Below are 20,470 nucleotides of genomic sequence, written 5' to 3' on the forward strand. Positions count from 1 at the left end.
AAATAAAAATTTGTTAATTCGATGGCATAGCCAGTTCCTCCTTGGCTCCTTGTCACCTGTTTATGTAATTTGTATGTCCTGTTCTATATTGTTATGGTTGGAAGTGTAAACTGTTAATTTTCAATTTGATAAGGGAGAAGTACCTGCTTGCAAAGAAAATGAAGAGGATAAAGCTTCGATGGTTAGAAGAATGGTATGCATCTTGTTTGATAGGCTCTCTTCCTGAGACCTTATTTACCTTTTTATAATATTTTTGTTTATTTCATTATACTGTAAGCTGCTATTAAGTTCAAATTTCTGACCTTGATTCCCCCTCTTCATTTTCTAGTTTAAAGGCCTGGGAGATTGTCTCAGAAGCAGATTATACTAGAGGGTGAGACTGAGTTTTTATGTCAATCGTATATGTGTATGCACATCTGATATAAAATACATCTTTGTAGTTATTCATTCAAAATACATCTTTGTGTTAACATGATCTTTTCCTGCATTTATATTTCAAATATTTTGTTCGTTGGGTATATTATTGATAATACAAATTCTTTAAGAATATTCAAAACCATTATGAAAGAATAGTTTATTATGTAAGAATATTATTGCTGTATTCTGATAAAATTGTAGTTAATTAGTTATATGTTTAATGTGCAGTTGTTACAAGTGTATCACAATAAAATATTTGGCAATAAATTTGTGATAGAAATGGCTTGAAGACCTGATGGAAAAGGCTTGAAGAATGAGTTAAAGAATGATCACACTCACTGTTTAAGAATGTTGTTATTTTTTAAGACTTACACTTGTTATTCTTTCAGAATGTTGTTATTATTCAATAAATCACAATCATACAATGTAATTATTTGGTATATTATTAGTTCAAGAATCAATTTTGTGTATTCTTTCAGAATGTATTTACTAGTTTGTGATTGACATTCTGTCATTCTTACAGAATAAAATCGAAAAATATATTTACTAGTTTATGGTTGACATTCTATTATTCTGACAGAATAAAATCGGATTTTTTAAATTTGAATTAATTTAAAATATTCAGATTTTAAAAAATAAAAGAATAAATTATCCCTAAAAATAAGAAAATTTCCTTTTTTAATATAGGTTAATTGACTAAAATGCCCTTATGCTGAAATTTGTATGATTATATGGTACATGTTATCCTATTTTAATATCATAGACCCTCAGATCATGACCTTTGATTCTATTCAATCCGGTGGTCCAGATTAGTGCATTCTGACACACAATAGTTAGTAAAAACAAAATAACCTAAGTCTATATATATATATATATATATATATATATATATATATATATATATATATATATATATATATATATATATATATATATATATATATATAGACACAATGAAGTTACATAAGGACCCTACACTATACATAAAGTATAAATAGACAATAATCTAACAAGCGATTAATTAGGGGTCAACCCTTTTTGATGTAATTCTTTCGATTATTTATTTATTTATTGTATTTTTTAAAAGGTTATGTTTTTTTGTTACATTTTTTTTCCAGTTTTTATGCTTTTAGTTGTTTTTTATTTCGTTATTGAAAAACATTTAATAAAAAATCAAAATATCATAAATATAAAATGCCAAAATAGGTAGTAATCAAATAATATTTTCATAGTCTTTTAGTTTTAAAGCAACATACGCTAATAATAATAATAATAATAATAATAATAATAATTATTATTATTATTATTAGTTTATATGTATATAACTTCAAAGCTCTTAAGAAACATAAAAGCTCTTAAGAAATAATGAAAAACATACGTAATAATAATGAAAAGCATAAAAGCTCTTAAGAAATACTTGTCAAGGAAGTCTATATTGGTAATCGGATTCAAGAAAAAATCATTTGGCAAGGTCTAAAACCAAGCTATTCTTCCAACCTTATACTTCAAATCTTACACATAAACCATGTCATGTATCGAAAATAAAGAATTCATCAAGTGGTGTATTTAAATTCCCATGGCCAGATTGCCAACAATCATTGATAGAATGAGGAAACTTTCGTACTGGTCACTCAAGGTTATCGGCACCTTTCCTTTCTAGCATTTATTTTTGTGTTGTAGTTATTGACTTCAATGATCTCTATACTTCCACCAGTTCACATGTTAGTTACCAAAACTAATTCTTATTTTGTCTCTTCAAACCATCGCAACATGGCTGTTAAGTACTTTTTCAAGCATATGGCAATGCATATTACTCCAAAAATAATGAAAACATCCACAAAGTAAAAAAGAGATTCATTATTCCACCTGCACAATAAAAATTAAAGGAAGAATTAGACTGAACTTAATAAATAAAGAACTTCAGTATAATACTAAGGAGTATTTTTTTTATTGAAAAAACTATCCATATAAACACATACGTTTTCATATTAATTCAAAAATTGGAAAAATAAAAGTGTGAATAAGAGACATTTTCACATACACACATTACAACAGACATAGACACACACACCACAGGCACACATTACGTCACATATACACAACAACAAGAGGGCCATTCGACATCTTTTGTGACTTGTCTTGCACATAAAATTTTAAAAACAACAGTATCAAAAGGGCTACTTGCAAGATGTTTACTCAACTATATCAGTCAAATTTCTTTTGACTTTGAGTGACATTGCAAACATTTGGTAGACTTATCAAAGCACAACTATATCATTTTCACTTGTCTGACTTGAATGAATTGAACTATTAGGGACTATATTTTTTTTTATCAAAATATGATGGCAAAATTAACCTGACCAACCATGACTGGATTCCTACATAGCCTGAAAAAAACCTCTTCTAAGATCCACCAAAAACCACAAAAAATCAGTAAAATAAGAACAAAAAATCAAACAATATCGTTGTCTTTTATTACAAGTCAAGAGAAATCAAACACAAAAAATCAACATAACAATAAAGGAAAACAAAAACAATATCAGTGAAGTCATATAAAAATGTTGAGGATTCTTTTAGAGATGTTTTTCGAAAAATAGACAGTAATGTGATCATTCTTCTAGATATACAAACTAAAACATGGATCTAAGTCCAACATTTAAATGTTCAGATACACAGTGAGTTAGAAAAAGGGTTTAAAACAGAGAGAGATTTTGTGAGTACCCGATTATAGCAATGTACTTACAATTTGTTTCTTATTAGGACATCATACTTTGAAAAATTGACGCAATTATAGCAGTGAAAATTGATTTTTATTTGAATGACATTGCTCTAACTGTGTAGTTTATCAAAGCACAATATTGTAACATGAAGAAAGGGAAGCAGAATGCTACAAAAAACAAATTAACAAAAGTAAGCTGCTATTTCATGCACCTTTGCCTTGTTGCAAGAAAGATAAAGAAGCAATTTTGCACTCCGTGAAGTTGCCTGTTGCATTAAATCAGACTATTGATCATTTTTTTTTACCAAAGTAGGAGTGAGTTTCTCTCACATTGTTTTCATATCGTTTGAAAAAACATGGATCAACCGGTTTCTTTCCATCAAAAGAGTCACTAGCAATATGATCCCAAAGCTACATTTAAAAATTAACAAAGCACAAACACATAAAAATACATTTCAATCTGTTACCAATTTTGTATAATAATGCATATATTGTTGCAAGGTTGCAAGCATCACATGAAAACTATCCACAATTATTTATTCTTTATACATAAGAGACATGAATGTTAAATTGGCGAGAGCCATAGAGCTACCTACTTAAATTTGGAACTTTTTTGACAATAAACTCCCAAACTAAATAAAACACTGCATCAAATGGGTAACTCCCGTAAATTTTATACTTATAATTTGGAACTTTTTCGACAATAAACTCCCAAACTCAAGAACTTACAGAGAGGCGGAGTTCCTCACACAGCTGCTCTATCGGGTTGATCAAGGACCATCATCCCCTTTGTCTTAGACATCTAGCAGCCTCTCTCTCCTTCCAAACACACACATGCCGCGCTTTTCTTTTTGTAGCTGAGTGAAAAGATGGGAGGAAGGGGGTCAGATGCCACTTTTCAAAGGAAATTAAGTAAACTAAGCCTTATAAATGAGTAATTTATTAATAATAACCAACTTTAATAAATTTTTGGGAAAATGACCACTTTCTTCGGAATATGGCATTCTGGAGAAGTACTATTTATTCCAGAGTATTTGGTGGTAGGTGTTGTTTTGATTCAAGAATCTCACACTGTACATTCTGGAATGACAAGGTTAATTCCGGAGTATGGTAGTCAAAACCGTACATGTAGATATGACATTATGGACTCATTGACATGTTGAAACATTCGTGTTAAACAATTTATAAAAATAGGGTTTCCCCATTTTTTAACATGTCCAAAACGGATTTAAAATGAATGAGAAATTAATCCTGAAAGTGAGAGTGTTGGAAAAAGTAAATAAAAAAGTTTAATTGGTGAGAGAAAGAAAAGAGAAATTCAGGGACCTTTCTGAAAATATTATTTCTCTTTGTAACTGAAAATACATATTAATTACAGAATTAATCTTATGATTAATGTCTGAATTTATGTTGGATTAGATGTCTTAAGCTTATAACTATAATTGATATATACTTGAATTGATAGCATCACAATCTTTTTGGGTTGCTCTCAAACCTAGTAATCGGACAAGATGACTTTTAGAGAGAGAGAGAGAGAGAGATTAATTTACTATGTGATTAATAAATTAATATACAAAGTTTATTAATGTATTATGAAAATAATATATTAATTAGAAAAGCTATTATTTAATTAATAGTTGATTAGAAATTAATTGGAATTAATTTTGGGATTAATAAGATTAATTAAAAGTGTAGGGTCTAAAGTGCAATTGTTCAATAGTTGAACAAAAGGCTCCAGAACCTTCCAACCCTAGGGGTGGACGGTTTCAAGGAGGATATTCTAGGGTTTCTAGAATATCTCATGTAGATAAATAAGGAATGAGATAAATATCAGATTTGAAATATTAATTTAATATTCAAATAATGGTTATCTAGGGTTTCCTTGTACCACTATATAAAAACCCTAAGGCCTCCTAATTTCGGTCGCTCCTTCTCCTCAAAGGATAGCCAAAATTCTCACTTCCCCCTTCTTCTCTCTCTTAAGCCTCCTACTTGCTAGTTTGGGTGTGAGCTATTAGAAACACGACATTTGTGGTGCTTGCTTCCAAGATATCTACAAGTGAAGGATTGTTGTTATTTGCTACAATAACAAAAAGGTATGTAAACCTAAACCTTATTGTGATTTTCGAAATATACCTACGGTTTCTAGGGTTCATTTTTTGATGTTCTTAGTTATAGGTTCAATAGTAAAAACATAGATCCTTACGTTGCATGTGAACTTAAGGGTTTTAAGTTTATTTGTTTTACCTAAATCCTATCAGTAGTATCAGAGTGTTTGGTTTGTTTTCAATTGAATAGCTACAATAGTAGAATTAGATCAATTAGGGTTTATAGAAATTAAACCCTAAAAGCCAAGAATTTCGACTAGGGTGAGAGTTTTTCGAAACTCTAGCCCCTCCCCCTTGGATTTCGAAATTTAGGGTTAGGGTTTTGAAACCTTATCCTTCCTCCCCAAGTTTTCGAAATGGCTTGTTGTTAGGGTTTCCTATTTTAGATAACTGTTAGTTTACTTTGATTAAAAGGATAATTATAAAATTGGATAACTCCTACACCTTAATTTTCGAAAATTAGAGGGTTAGGATTAGGATTAAATTATTTGATTAATTTAATTACTTAATCCGTATTTGATTTAATATATTTAATTATCTGTTAATAATAGATAAATATTAAATCAATTTTTTGGTTTATTTTAAATTTAAATGAATTGATTATTAATTTTCGAAATTTAAAATTACATAAACCTAGTATTTTGAAAAGTTTTAAATACACCTTATATATTATTATTAATTTTTAGTATATTATATGTATAAGAATCAGTTAGTCAAATCGCTAGTATGTCTCATTCACGACACTAGTCTATAAAGGGGTATAAGGAAACTGCCTATAAAATGCTACTTGAATGGGTATCCACTCTAATCCATCATTTCCTTAATTAGTGGAGGGTCGTTAGTAGAACAGATTTGATAGGACAACTAAATCTCATTAAATGTATAATGTTATTAAAAGTGCTAGAACCTTTTATTTAAAATCCCAAATCTGGTTACTATAGAAAAAATGTGAATTAGTATGCTAACCCATGAAATTGCATATTACACTTTATAAGTTGTTACTGGAGCGTGTGTGGTTAACCAACACACTAATAAGGGCTAATAAAAGGTTGTAATGGGTATCTCATAAATTATCATTGTTGTGGAGCGTGTGTGGTTTACCAGCACATCAATCGGGATGATAAATGACAATGAGGTTACCAAGCACATTTGCATGGTTATTCACATCTTGTTTGTGATCCTCGGTATCCCAGTCACAAATAGAAGAGAATAATCTAAGATTAAACATGCCATTGAATAGTTTCAATGAACCTTAAAAGACCTAGGAATTTCACTTAATTTCATTTCTTTTCTGGTGGAATTGGTAAATCGTCATTTACCTACCTTTATAAAATTTACAATTAGATTACGACATCCCTTTTCTAAGTTGTGAATTATATAGTTGGGTCCTAGCCTTAATATTTTATTTTGGGTTGCTATATTAAGGATTATTCTTTTCTAACTAAAACTATATTTTCTTTTACAGATGCATACTCCAACTATGCTGCTGCTTCCTCCTCCTCCAACCACCATAACTTCTCATTGTTGTCGATCTGCTCAAATGTGACATTGGATGACACCAAATATAATGACTGCAGGTGCAATATAAAGATGACCCTTCGATTCGAGAACAAAGAGTATGTCCTTGAGAAAGACCTTAGTGAATTCGACGAAGAGAAGGCCACTCCTAAAGAATTAGCCTCCTACAAGAAATACTACGAAGATGCGCCAAAAGTTGCTTGTATCATGGTTGCCACTATGACCCCTGAGCTGCAGAGATTTTATGAGGACTACTGGCCTTATGAGATGAACAAGAACCTTGTGGAAAAATTCCACAAGCGAGCTCGTCAAGAAAAGTACGAAGTGGTGAAAGCCCTCATGGCATGCAAGATGAAAGAGGGAGAATCTGTATGTGTCCACATGCAGAGAATGCAACGATACGTGGAGCGCCTAGTTATACTAAATGTGTATTTTGATGAGGAGGTGGCTATTGATATAGTCCTAAACTCCTTACCAAGTTGTTATGATCAGTTCATTCTGACCTATCATTTGAACAACACTAAGACCACCTTGGCTCAATTGCACAACCTACTGTAGACAGCTGAAGCATGTATGAAGGGAAAAGGGTTAGCCTCCATTCCTACTAGTGCTCCCGTACTGGCTATTAGACAAGGAAATGGGAAAAAAAGAAAGGTCCTCCTAAACAGAATTGGAAAGGAAAATCTCATGCTGGGTCGTCAAGCAATGAACCCAAAGGAAAGCCCAATTCCGACATTCCTCACACTTCTAATCCTAAAGAGGCCACTTGCTTTTACTGCAATGACAAGGGGCATTGGAATCAAAGCTGCTCAAAGTATCTGCAAGACATCAAAGATGGAAAAGTGAAGCCATCTTCTACAGGTATATACACTGATTCATCTAAAAAATCATCATCTTCTCGTTCTTGGGTCCTTGATACAGGATGTGCATTTCACATTTGGTCTGATTTTCAGGGGCTAAGAGAAAGTGAGGAGGTGGAGCACGGAAGGATGAACCTGATCATAGGGAATAGGCGATCTTCTCATGTCACTAAGATTTGAATTTATAGTCTAGTGCTTAGTAGTGGTGTTAGTTTGGATTTAATAAATTGTTGCTACTCGTCATAGATGACACGTAACATTATTTCTTTTCATGCATTGTTCAGACAAGGTTTTAGATATTCATTTAATGATGTGAATGGTTCTATTTCTGCTTATAAAAATGGTGTTTTTATATTTGAAGCTTTACTTGTGATGGTGTGTATGAAACTATGACGTGCGTTGATAATTTAGGCAATAATGTTTTTCATATTGATTCGTATAATGGTGTAGACAAAGCGTACTTATGGCATTGTCGTCTTGGACACATTAACAAGAAACGCATGGCCCAACTCCAAACGGATGGAGTGTCGGAATCATTTGACCTAAGGTCAGATGATATATGCCAATCTTGTCTTTTGGGAAAGATGACAAAAACACCTTTCACTGGATCTTGTGAAAGAGATGAAGGTTTGTTGGATCTCATACATACAGATGTGTGTGGACCCTTCATATCGTGCATAAGAGATGTTAATCGATTCTTTGTGACTTTTACAGATGATTATAGTAGATATGGTTATGTCTACTTAATCAAGCATAAGTCAGAAGCCTTTGAAAAGTTCAAAGAGTTTAAACATGAAGTCGAGAATTAGTTGGGCAGGAAGATAAAGATGCTTAGATCCGATAGAGGCGGAGAGTATCTTAATATCAAGTTCAACGACTATCTAAAGGAATGTGGAATAGTTTCACAATTGACTCCTCCTAGGACACCATATTTAGATGGTGTGGCTAGGAGGCGTAATCGGACCTTGTTAGACATGGTTCGTTCCATGATGAGTCGTGCTTATCTTCCTATTCACTTCTGGGGGTATGCCTTAGAGATAGCCGCCCACATCCTCATTCTTGTCCCTACAAAGAAGGTTGACAAAACACCTCACGAGATGTGAACGAGAAAAGTTCCCTCCTTAGCACATATCAAATTCTGGGGCTGTGAAGTTTTCGTGAGACGAGAAACTCATGACAAGCTAGCAGCTAGAAGTGAGAATTGTATTTTCATTGGTTACCCAAAGCAGTCATTTGGATATTTGTTCTACAGACCTAGTGAGAACATGGTCTTTGTAGCATGAAGAAGAGTCTTTCGAGAGAGAGAGAGAGAGAGAGAGAGAGAGCTCATATTCAAAGAGGACAGTGGGAGTACCATTGACCTTGAAGAAATTCAAGAGTCAACCAGTGAAGGAACCTTAGATGATACTAGCACTCAACGAGAAGAAAAGGTTCATATTGAACCGATAGACAAGTCATTACCTCTTAGGCGTTCCGGTAGAGTTAGCATGCCACCTGAGTTCTATGGCTTCCATATTACTACAAATGGTGACACGTTTGTCAGTGATAAGCTACTTATAAATTTGGATTAGCCATCTAGCTACAAGGAAGCAATGACAGGCCCTAAGGTTTCTAAATGGAAAGAGGCAATGGATAGTAAGATCAAGTCCATGTATGACAACTAAGTTTGGAATTTGGTTGATAATGAAGGGTTTTGAGCATTCTAACACTCCTATGGTGTACATGCAACCCTAGATGCTTTGGATCTATGTTTTCTCTATTATACATGCATACGTTCAATATTCCAATGCATCATCCTAACTAGCATACAATGGAGTATCTATACTACAAGATTCTAGTTAGATGACATACCTTTTGTTGTAGCTTGTAGATCTTCTTGGATTTGGCCTTTAAGAACTTAGCACCAATAGTGTGAATGCCTCAAATGGAATCACAACACACCTTGGACAAATGATAACTTTTGAGAGAGTATGGTGCACACAAGACATCGGCTCTATGGCTCTCCAAGAACACACTAGTGCCTTATTTCACCAACCAAGGGGCTTCTTATATAGTGTGGCGCAACTAGGGTTACACCATGCAAACCCTAATGTGCATGACTTTCCACATTCCTTAGGCTCCATGGGTTTTAACCTCCATGGAGTATCCATGGGTCACCACATGGGTTTAGCCCAACATAAAGAACTATGGATCATAAGCCCACTTTATAAGAATGAATGATTTACATAATCAATCCCCATATATTTAATGTCACACCCCCAAACCAGAACGGCAGAAACGTTCGGGGGCGGAGGACGTCATGTACAGTATCATAACAATGCATAATAGTAAAACAAGCAACAACATCATCCATTGCATTAATAATATAGTTTATACATGTGTGTTCTGAATGTATTTGTAAGACACCAAAAATATATATCAAAATAAAAGACGAGTCTTGAACATGCTCCGTCTTCTCAAAACCTGGTCCAGTGTACCTGTTTACTGGTGACCTGAGAATACAAGTTATTTTGAAAGAGTAGATCAACATTTAAGTTGGTGAGTTCATAAATACTTTTGTGTCAAATGTTTGCATTAGTTTGATGAAAATGTTTGTAAGTGTTTTGATGGAAATGTTTGTATACTTCCTAGAAAATCCTATATTTTCTACTAAAATGGGAAGTAGTCTTCTACCAAGACCCGACTGTGTTGTAAGTTCGTTCTCTTGTAAAAATGAATGTTTTCCCAAGTTTATGACTATCTTTACTAGAAAATAGATTGCATTACCTTTTATGTGAGAATATCACTATATGAATGTAATGGGAAAAATGAAGATGTACAGTAGTATTGTATAAAGTAACTGCTGAAGTACTAACTACCTTAAAACCAATTAGTTAAATTAAGGTAAAATGTGATGAGGTTATAACGATGCTTGATTGACTAGTATAAAACACGACGTTCCAAAGACATCGAAATGGTATGACATTTGTCACCCGTAGACCTGCAGGTCCCACTGTAGCTAGCAGCAAGGTGTAGGATGGTCAATACCGTATAGATCTATACACAAACTCACGCTCTCCCTCCAGGAGACTCTGGTTACAAAACGTGACACAACAAGTATATTGATGTGCCATGAAGTAGTGGCTCACATTATTGTTATCTTGTTCTTGTTATAAAATGTTTGTTCCTTCCTGTTCTAGTTATAGTATGTATGTTCCTTTCTGTTCTAGTTATAGTATGTATGTTCCTTTCTGTTCTAGTTATAGTATGTATGTTCCTTTCTGTTCTAGTTATAGTATGTAAGAACTGACTCATGTATGAACTAACTCATGTAAGTTTCACTGTTCTAGAAGTAGTAAGTAGTAATGCTCTAAACTATACCTATTATAGTAAACTAGTATGATTGTTTGACTGTTACTGATTTATAGAAAAGACTCAATTACTCACCAAGCAACTAAGTTAAGTATAATCCTTAAAAATGGGTTTAATATTCATATATGTATTTAATAAGTATAACTATGATTTAACCGACATTCGGACTAGTGATCCTACCCCGCGCCCACAACCAAACAAGGAACAAGAGTCAAGGTATCTAGCAATAGTACTAAGTCTGTTAAAGCATACTTATACGCAAATAGATAGACGAATATGATTTGATATAAAAGAAGTTTATAAAAGCTTTAAAAGAGTTTTCACAAGTTTTGAGTATAAGAAATCATTTTGGATGTTGTTTTCACATGTTAATGGTTAACACAATTTCATTGTGTTCTACTTGTATTCCCCCCTAAAAGCATTTACAAAGCATTTAAAAGTGTAGTTGTAGGGGTATGAACTCACCTGTAGTGAGTGATTCGAATGAAAGATCGATATAGGATGCTAAGTATGCCAAGTGAGGTCTCGAGCACAAACGGATCCTATTAAGCATATAATAACACATATATAATAAGTAACATATAAGGGAAACAACCTTAGGAAATAGGAAACACTCTCAATGGAGTGTTAGAATCACATATGATTGATTGAAGGGTCTTCACGGCCAAACAAAGGGATGTTCACGACCTTAGAAGGGTTCACGACCAAGAACACTTGAAATGTTCACGGCCCAAGTCTTGATCCTATGAAGGGTTTACGGCCATGGATGGAGGGTTCACGGCCTAACCTTGCATCTAAGAAGGGTTCACAGCCATATCAAGGGTTCACGGTTGTGAACTCTTGAAGATCTTGCATATAAGTGTTTGTTTCATGGGTGGAATCAAGTGTTTCTAATGGACAACAAGATGATGGATGAGATACTTACATTTTAGAAGCCTTTAGAGTGTTCACGGTTGAAGATAGTTGAGAGAGAAAGTATGTGTTCACGACTACAGTTGAAGAAGTGAAGAAATAAAGAGTCAACTCTATATATATGAAGGATGTTCACGACCCAAAGATGGGTTCACGGCCGTGAACCTAGATGTGGCCGTGAACTCCTTTTTGATGGTGTTTCTGGCTCGATTGCAACTCAATGAACTCAAGCTAACACTTCCTAACATACAATCCTTGAGTGTACTAGGCTTAGAACTCTCAAACAGACCCTTAACAAGGCTAAAAGATAACAGAAACAAGTATGACTTTTGAATGAATTGATTGACTTTACAAGATAGAAATTTCGGGTTGTCACATCATCCCCCCATTAAAGGGAATTTTGTCCCGAAATTAGAGTTTAAGAAAATACAGATAAACTAAGGGAAAAGATGAGGATATTTCAGTTTCATTTGATCCTCCTACTCCCAAGTGAATTCAGGTCCCCGCTTTGCATTCCAGCGAACCTTCACTATCGGGAAACGACTTTGCTTCGTTTGCTTAACCTCACGGCCCATGATCTCTACTGTTTCTTCCATGAAGTTGAGGCTCTCATTGATCTCGATTTCATCGAGTGGGATAACAAGAGTCTCATCGGATAGACACTTTTTCAGGTTCGAAATGTGGAAAGTAGGGTGTACGTTACTAAGTTCTTGAGGTAGTCTGAGTTTGTAAGCTACATGGCCGATCCTAGCGAGAATCTCAAAAGGCCCTATGTACCTTGGATTTAGCTTCCCACGTTTTCCGAAGCGTATCACGCCCTTCCAGGGTGAGACCTTCAATAGAACATGGTCACCAACCTGGAATTCCAAAGGTTTCCGTCTCTTGTCAACGTAGCTTTTCTGTCAGTCTCTGGAGGCTTTCAATCGTTCACGAATCTGAACAATCTTTTCTGTCATTTACCGAATGATTTCCAGACCTGTGAGAGTGCTGTCAGGAACTCGTCCTTTAGCTAACTGCATGTCACCCACCTCAGCCCAACATAGAGGGGATCTGTACTTCCGGCCATAAAGGGCTTCAAATGGAGCAACCTTTATGCTTATGTGATAACTGTTATTGTAGGAGAACTCGACAAGGGGTAAGTGAGTATCCCATGCCTTTCCAAAATCAATCACACAGGCTCGCAACATATCTTCTAGTGTTTGGATGGTCCTCTCACTTTGTCCGTCGGTTTGCGGATGGTTGGTTGTGCTCATGTCCAGCCTAGTTCCTAGGGAACTTTGTAGCGACTTCCAGAATCTTGAAGTGAATCTACTATCTCTATCAGAGATAATAGATATGGGAACACCATGCAGTCGTACAATTTCCCTAATGTAATTTCTGGTTAGCTTCTCCATATTGTCAGTTTCTTTGATAGGTAGGAAGTGTGCAGACTTGGTTAACCTGTCAACGATCACCCAAATGGTATCGATACCACCCGTTGTCTTGGGCAGTTTGGTTATGAAGTCCATTGTGATCCGCTCCCACTTCCATTATGGTATTTACGGTTGTTGAAGTAAACCTGAGGGTTTCTGGTATTCGACCTTAACCTTGGCGCAAGTAAGACACTTGCTCATGAAGGTAGCAATTTCTGCTTTCATGTTAGGCCACCAGTATAACTTTTTGAGATCCAGATACATCTTATCTGAACCTGGGTGGACGGAATATCGAGTATTGTGCGCTTCGGTCATGACTACGTCTCTGAAACCACCGAGCTTCGGTGTCCAGATTCGATCCATGAGGTACAAGGCTTCGCCACCCTTGACTTCTAAGTTCTTATCCATCCCTCTAAGGGATTCACCCGTCACATTTTTAGGTTTCAAGGCTTCCAGCTGAGCCTCCTTAATTTGTGTGGACAGATGTGAGTGGATTGTCATAGTCAATTATTTGACTCTTCGATCAGAGTATTCTTTCCGACTTAGGGCATCAGCTACTACGTTGGCTTAACCGGGATGATAAAGAATTTCGCATTCGTAGTCATTGAGTAGCTCGACCCACCGTCGTTGTCTCATGTTGAGCTCCTTCTGGTCGAATATACGTTGAAGGCTTTTGTGGTCTGTAAAGATAGTGCTTTTCGTACCATAAAAGTAGTGTCTCCAGATCTTCAGAGCAAATACCACTGCTCCTAGCTCAAGATCATGTGTAGTGTAGTTGACTTCGTGCGTCTTAAGCTGTCTTGAGGCATAGGCGATGACCTTTCCTCGTTGCATAAGAACGCAGCCAAGCCCTTGGTTGGATGCATCGCAATAAACCACGAAGTCTTCTATCCCTTCTGGGAGGGATAGTATCGGTGCGCTGCATAAGGCTCGCTTCAACGTTTGGAACGCCTTCTCCTGTTTCTCTTCCCAGTCAAAGGTCACACCTCTCTGGGTCAATGTAGTAAGCGGTTTCGCGATCCTAGAAAAGTTCTGAATAAACTTGCGATAGTAGCCAGCGAGACCTAGAAATTGACGAATTTCCGTAGGCGTCTTTGGAGCTGACCAGTTCTCAATGGCGTTTATTTTGGAAGGGTCCACGTGAATTCCCTCTTCTCTAACCACGTGACCCAGGAATTCGACTCTTCGAATCCAAAATTTGCACTTAGAGAACTTCGCATAAAGCTTCTCTGCTCGTAGTGTTTCTAGTACCTGACGTAGGTGTCGACTATGTTCCTCCTTACTACGAGAGTAGATAAGTATGTCATCGATGAATACAATAACGAACTGATCAAAGTAAGGACGACACACCCGGTTCATTAAGTCCAGGAATACAGCGGGCACATTGGTTAATCCGAATAGCATCACTACAAACTCGTAGTGTCCATAATGAGTTCGGAAGGCTGTTTTGGGAACATCTTCCTCTAACACTCGTAACTGGTGATACCCGAATCTTAGGTCAATCTTGGAAAAGTAGTTTGCCCCTTGCAGTTGGTCGAACAAGTCGTCTGTACGCGGTTGAGGGTATCGGTTCTTAATGGTCAGTTTGTTTAGTTCTCGGTAGTCGATGCACATAAGGATTGATCCGTCTTTCTTCTTTACGAACAAGACCGGTGCTCCCCAGGGTGAGAAGCTTGGTCTAATAAAGCCCTTGCTGAGCAGTTCGTTCAGTTGACCGGATAGCTCTTGCATCTCAGCTGGTGCTAATCGATAGGGCGATTTGGCTACTGGGGTAGCCCCTGGAACTAAGTCGATTCTGAACTCGACTTGATGTTGAGATGGTAATCCTGGTAGTTCTTCTGGAAAGATGTCGGGAAAGTCGCTTACTTCTGGGATGTTCTTTATGTCTTTTGTCTCTGGGCTCATATTGACTACATGAGCGAGGAATGCATGACATTCCTTTCGTAAGTACTTTTGGGCTTGTATACTTGAAATGATTCGAAGGTTCATGCCTGGTTTGTCACCATAGATAACTAGGGTTTCGTTAGACGGTAGATTAAGACGAACGACCTTCTCATAACACATGATGTCAGCACGATGAAGACTCAACCAATCCATGTCGATAATGACATCGAAACTTTTAATTGATACAGGCATAAGGTCGATTGGAAAAGGTTCTTTAAGTGCTCGTGCTCTCAGTCTTCCCATTAGCAATTTCTACGGTAAATGGGTTCTTTAAGTGCTCGTGGTTTTTGTTTAAGTAAGTGTGCAAATTTTTGGTTCACGAAACTCCTCTCCGCTCCACTTTCAAATAGAATGCATGCATAAGAGTTATCGAGGAGAAACGTACCAGTGACCACTGTAGGGTCTGCTACCGCTTCCTCATGGCCTATCGCCAAAACTCTTCCTACTCCGCTAGCATTCCCTGCTTTCGGGCAGTGCCGCTTGTAGTGACCAACCTCACCACACCCGTATTAGGCGTGGCCTGCTCCAGCACCAGGGACTTGGGTGATTGGTCTTGCCGGAGTTTTATAGAAATGGGTTGTGTGCCCTTTCCTGTTGCAGTTTGTACACTGTATTTCCCGGCAGGGTCCGTTGTGGTGGAAGCTACACTTGTTGCACTTTAGCAAGCTCTCAGCATACTGTTTTATCGGCATAGTGGCAGCAGGTGCTATCACGGCATGGATAGCCACGATCTGCTGCTTCTTGGCAGAGTTCTGTGCTGTTTTACTTTTCTTCTTGTCCCAAAAATTTCGCTTGTTGTTGGCGGCTTTGGATGGTTCTGGGACGACAAGGGTTGTTGTTGTCGGTGTGCGGACTCCGTGATCGATGAGCCGCTGTGCCAATCGCTTGGCACTGTCGAAGGTAGTGGGGTTTGAAGCTAAAACATTCCCCTGAAATGGAGGCACCAGCCCCCAAATATACCTCTCAACCTTCTTTCCCTCAGTAGGGACCATTCCTGGACATAGAGCCACCAGATCACTGAACCTGGCGGTGTAGGCTACTATGTCAGAGCCCTTCATGGTTAGGCTCCAGAGTTCCTGTTCAAGTTTCTGAACTTCGCCCCTCGGGCAGTACTCCTCAATCATAAGCTCCTTCAGAGCTTCCCAGCCCATTGCATTAACCACTATCAGAGTAAGTGACTTGACATGGCTATTCCACCATGTTAGGGCTCTGTCCGAGAAGGTGCAGGCAGCAAATTTTACGTTGCTTCCTTCCGGACAGGAGCAGATCTCAAAGATCGACTTAGTCTTTTCGAACAATTGCGACAGAACAATGATCCCACCGCTGCCGTTGAAGGCTCTGGGTTTGCAGTTGGTGAAGTACTCATACGAACACTCTCTAGAGCGCACGGGAGCATCACCTTGAGTAGAATGTACAGCTGTTCCACTCCCGCTAGTACCACTAGCACTGAATTGAGCTAAGGCTGTCGTAACAGCCGCAACTACTATAGCTTGGAGAGCTGCAGGATCGTATTGTGGAGAAGGTGGTGGTTGAGTTGGAGTTATCGGAGGATTACGTCTCGTTGATCGACGTGGAGGCATCTTTCAACTGAAAGTTTACAAAGATGAAGATGATAATAAGCATTCAACAGTGAGAATAATGAGAGTGATCCATGGACTAAATCACCATAGCCCAACAAATAGATGAGAGTATGATTGTAATGGAGATCTACTAATAGAAGGAGGAAAGAATTTGGATAAAGATATCCCCATTAGATTAGATGTCTGTCAATATCACTGGTATTTAAAGATGTAATAAGTTTGGGAAAAATGACCTTGGAGTAGGTCTTACATCACACCAGAATTGAGAAAATTTTGACAGCACAAAGACCTAACAGACTGAAAGTTTAAGGTCTTAACATAATCAGGAAATTAATACTAGAGTCTATACGTAGACCTAATTTATATCCAAAAGAAAGAGTAGAGTAGGCTCTACTTGCGAGGGGAGTTGTTCTGGTTGGTACTTGATTCGGCCCTGGATTCAGCCAGCTGCTGTTCCGCTTCCCATACATGCCTTTGCAGTGCCACCTGGTTCTGACGAAGATCACTAGTCTCAGATCGACAAGCATTCCGTTCCACTTGTAGGGCGTCAGTGCGAGACCTTTCAAAGTTCTGGTCATCGGTCAGATGATGAAGACGAACTGTGTTCACTCCGGAGTTAGCACGGATCTCCATGACTTGGTCGAAGTTTGCTCTTCCCTGCTCAACATTGCGAGCAACACGTCGCACCAAGATAGGAAGGACTCTGTCTGCTGAGCCTCCCTCATTTCGATTGTAGAAGCTTCGGTCGCCATTGTAGGGAGGTGGTTGTCCCTGCTCGTGGCTCCACCTTCCCAAGTTCACCGCCCACAGAGGCGTCGGGCCTTGAAAAGCCGGACGAGGGTTAGGATTTTCAGCAACTTGGGGTGGATTATAGACCTCCGGTTCTGAGTACAAGTCTTCTTGGAATTCCTCTTCTTTCTGTTCATCAGAACTTTCCTCGGGGTCTTCTATTGCTGGGACCACCGGGTTCTCTTCTTCAGGCTCTGCATCAAGCCATCCACCATTCCCTTGATCGGAAAAGTACGGGTCTCCAGGGAGATGGAATCCAGCCATGTTATCTAATCTAGAAAAGGGATGTAAGAAACATATAATAGACGTACTACTTAACATAATTATAGGATGATCCTTACTAGTTACTTCAATACTTGCGTAGTGCATACCAGTCATATGTAACCAAGATGGAATAGACCTTCGAATAAGTGCCCCTAACTGTTGGGTTTTGAGCATCCTAAGACTCCTATGGTGTACATGCAACCCTAGAAACCTTGGATCTATGTTTTACTATGAATACATGCAAATTTGTTTTTCCAAGGTTCATAACCTATCTAGCATGGCATGGGGAACTTTAAACATAAAATCTAGATGAATTACATTCCTTTCAATAGTGAGTTGATTGCTTGGAGTTTGAGATCCAAGTACCAATAATATGGATGCCTTAAATGGAAATCACAAATCACCACAAACTTGGAAAAAGTATGAGAGTGTATGTTTGCTTCTAGAAATCGGTCACCTTCTTACACACACACAACTAGTGCCATTTCAAGCATCATAAGCTCCTTTATATAGTGTGGGGAATTAGGGTTACATCAATGTAAACCCTAATACCCATGACTCTTCCTTTCCAAGGATCCATGGGTTAAAAGCTCCATGGACTATCCATGGACTCACATGCATTCCAAGCCCATTCCAAATGAGTATTAGCCCACACTTATATAAATACAAGAGCCCATATTTAATTAGTCACCTTTTTGATCACCAAATTAATTCTAAATTAATTTATGATCAATACTAATTAAACAATATGATTTCATATTAATATATTATAACTTATAATATATTAACAAATCATAGACATACAATTCTCAAAGGTTTAACCATACAAATAGTTCGGGTGAAGTGCAACCCAAATGGACCATGCCGGGTCGGGTCAAGTATATACCAAATAAAGTTATGGACTTAGACACCTTATCCAACACTAACTCTAAGTCCACAACCAAACAAGGAACAGGAAGTAAAGCAAAGATCACAAATTCTAATTCTATGACACCTTAGCCACACATAACCTTAGCGTATCCACTCAACAACTATTGATATACTAATAAAGACCTTTTAGTTTTCACACAAGTAATTATAGTATCGCAAAATACTCCTATAGTATTTTAAGTTTATGTTATGTTCTAAAGTTTTCATTGTAGTAGTGTTGGTAAGTATTTAGACTTGCTGCAACACCACAACCATTCCTAGGCACATGCTAATCACTTCTCGGAAAGATATAGTTGATCAGGCTATATCACTCCCAGATCTGATTATATGTCCCCAAGCCTACTTGTGCTGTCCAACAACCGCAATACTTTTTTTCTGTTCTAGTATGACACTGACCCTAGTATGAATGCATGTATGTATACTTTAGCAAAATATTTTATTATTTTAAAAGTATAAACTCTTGGTCAGAGTGTTTTAATCCCGATGTGTTTATAGTTGTATATCTTTTATGGGTTGATATACTCAATTCACTATAAACAAAGCTCTGATACCAATCTGTCACACCCCCAAAACAGAACGGCGGAAACGTTCGGGGGCGGAGGACGTCATGTACAGTATCATAACAATGCACAATAGTAAAACAAGCAACAACATCATCCATTGCATTAGTAATATAGTTTATACATGTGTGTTTTGAATGTATTTGTAAGACACCAAAAATATATATCAAAATAAAAGACTAGTCTTGAACATGCTCCGTCTTCTCAAAACCTGGTCCAGTGTACCTGTCTACTGGTGACCTGAGAATACAAGTTATTTTGAAAGAGTAGATCAGCATTTAAGCTGGTGAGTTCATAAGTATTTTTGTGTCAAATGTTTGCATTAGTTTGATGAAAATGTTTGTAAGTGTTTTGATGTAAATGTTTGTATACTTCCTAGAAAATCCTATATTTTCTACTAAAATTGAAAGTAGTCTTCTACCAAGACCCGACTGTGTTGTAAGTTTGTTCTCTCGTAAAAATGAATGTTTTCCCAAGTTTGTGACTATCTTTACTAGAAAATAGATTGCATTACCTTTTATGTGAGAATATCACTATATGGATGTAATGGGAAAAATGAAGATGTACAGTAGTATTGTATAAAGTAACTACTGAAATACTAAATACCTTAAAACCAATTAGTTAAATTAAGGTAAAATGTGATGAGGTTATAACCATGCTTGATTGACTAGTATAAAACACGACGTTCCAAAGACATCGAAATGGTATGACATTTGTCACCCATAGACCTGCAGGTCCCACTGTAGCTAGCAACAAGGTGTAGGATGGCCAATCCGGTATAGCTCTATACACAAACTCATGCTCTCCCTCCAGGAGACTCTAGTTACAAAACGTGACAAAACAAGTATATTGCTGTGCCATGAAGTAGTGGCTCACATTATTTTTATCTAGTTCTTGTTATAGAATGTTTGTTCCTTCCTGTTCTAGTTATAGTATGTATGTTCCTTTCGGTTCTAGTTATAGTATGTATGTTCATTTCTGCTCTAGTTATAGTATGTATGTTCCTTTCTGTTCTAGTTATAGTATGTAAGAACTGACTCATGTATGAACTGACTCATGTAAGTTTCACTGTTCTAGAAGTAGTAAGTAGTAATCCTCTAAACTAT

This window comes from Lactuca virosa, chromosome 8 (genome assembly GCF_052849685.1).
Source record: "Lactuca virosa cultivar CGN04683 chromosome 8, Lactuca_virosa_CGN04683_v6, whole genome shotgun sequence".
In the NCBI taxonomy this organism is placed as follows: Eukaryota; Viridiplantae; Streptophyta; class Magnoliopsida; order Asterales; family Asteraceae; genus Lactuca; species Lactuca virosa.